This window comes from Orycteropus afer, unplaced genomic scaffold (genome assembly GCF_000298275.1).
Source record: "Orycteropus afer afer isolate SDZICR_OR568_19922 unplaced genomic scaffold, OryAfe1.0 scaffold00002, whole genome shotgun sequence".
NCBI lineage: Eukaryota > Metazoa > Chordata > Mammalia > Tubulidentata > Orycteropodidae > Orycteropus > Orycteropus afer.
This window is the reverse complement of record NW_006921589.1, coordinates 32,652,600-32,654,694: the sequence shown is the minus strand read 5'-3', so window position 1 is coordinate 32,654,694 and position 2,095 is coordinate 32,652,600.

The following is a 2,095-nucleotide window of genomic DNA, read 5'->3' as shown; positions in this document are numbered from 1 at the left end:
AACCTTCCTTCTGAGGAGTGGCTGGTGGGTTTGAACCGCCAGCCTTCTGGTTAGCAGTCAAGTGCCTTAGGCACTATGCTACCAGAGCTCCCTCTCTATACATAGAGAACCAAAAAAAAAGGAAGGGGGTTAATGATTCGTTATACTTTCAGCTTGAAGCTCTTCGAAATGTAAAGTTTGGTCATCTGGCTAGACCACCTCTTTGAGTAGGCACCAGGTGGTTCAGTCACACAGATAGTCCATGACTCACAACAGGGTTTCATTCCAAGGACTCCATTGTAAGTTGATTCTGACATAAGTTGAATACTTGAGGTGCCCACAGCAGGAGCTGCCTGGCCCTTGTGCCAAACACTAGCCCACAGGCCAGTGTGCATGGAAGCCACAAGCTCATGGACTAAGGTGTTTGTGCAGCCTCCAAATCACATAGTCACAGAATGTATTATGGACATTAAACAGTATTTAACTGTATTCAATGAGTTCTACAACAGAATTGTCCTACAGACAGTCAATGGGGCCAAGGTTCTTTTCTAACCTAAATGGTTTGCCTTCACATAGTATATAAGATTTAAGTGGGTTCCTCAAGAATGAAAAGATTTATATAGTGAGAATGGGAAGGATCCAGTAGGTAAAAGAAAAAAGGGGGAAAGAAAAGCCAAAAGCAAGCAGAAGCTAGCCATATGATGACAGTGAAAAGAGTAGTTTGAGGGAGAAGGATTGCGGGGAAGGTATTTAGAGACTGAAATTTGTATAGTTCAGACTAATAAATCTTAACTTGATCCTGCAAGGAATGAGTTTCTAAATGAAAAAGGACATTTGAGAGAAATAAAAATTTGGAGAATACAGGATAAACTTCAGAAATGGAGAGATTAGAGACAGAAAATAATTGTTGTTGTTGTTATGTGACATCGAGTCGGACCCAACTCATAGCGACCCCTCCTTGGGTTTCCGAGGCAGTACCACTACAGAAGTAGATTGCCCAACCTTCCTTCTGAGGAGTGGCTGGAGGGTTTGAACTGCCAGCCTTCTGGTTAGCAGTCAAGTGCCTTAGGCACTTTTTGATCACATAATACCCAGATTATAGAGAGCTCTGGTGGCACAGGCGTAAGGCATTTGACTGCTAACCAGAAGGTTGGCAGTTCAAAGCTACCAGCTGCTCCATGGGAGGAAGATGAGACAATCTATATCTGTAAAGATCTACCACCTTGGAAACCCAATGGGGGTGGCTGTGAGTTGGAATCAACTCGATGGCAGTGGCTATACCTGGATTATTGTAATAAAGGTACAAACTAAGCAACAAAAATGGAAACAGTAAGAGGGATTTGTGAGACAGTAAAGACAGCACTTGTTCACTAATGAATTGGGACTAGACAAAGAAAAAATTAACTTTATCCTCTTCAAAAAGATAAGAACATTTGGTATATGCCTCTATCATTCAGGCTTAAAACCTCCTAACTTCCTTGCCCCTCAACTCCCTGAGTCCCTCTCCCAGACATAGAGGGCTCTCCTCAACCTAGCACCAACTGGCTTCTCCAACCTCCTTCCCAACCGTACAATACATTCCACCAAGACAAATGTCTGCATTTACTAGGTCCCTGGACACACCAGGAAATATCTAATCCTATAAATTTTTTCAAGTTATTTCTTCTACCTTTAATGTCTTCTTCCCCTTCAACATATCCAAATTGTAGCCATTCTTCACATCCCAGCTCAAATGTCCCCTCTCTACCAATCCTTCCCAAAAGCCCAACTCAAGTTAAACACTGTCCTTCCAACAACATTTTCCACTTTTCTAAAAAAATACTTAGTATTTTTCTTTAACTTTAAATTACAGTTGTTCCTTATCTCCTGTGATAATCCCCTCTTCTCCTATCATAGGTAGTTGTAGATTGTGATAAAATATTATATGGCAACAGCATACCACAATGGCTAAGAGCACAGACTCTGAAGCCAGACTGCTTGAGTTTGAATCTTAAATCAGCTATTTCTTAGCTATGTGACCTTGTTGTTGTTGTTGTTGCTGTGTACCGTCGAGTCACACCTGACTCATAGTGACCCCTCCTTGGGTTTCCGAGGCAGTATCACTACGGAAGTAGGA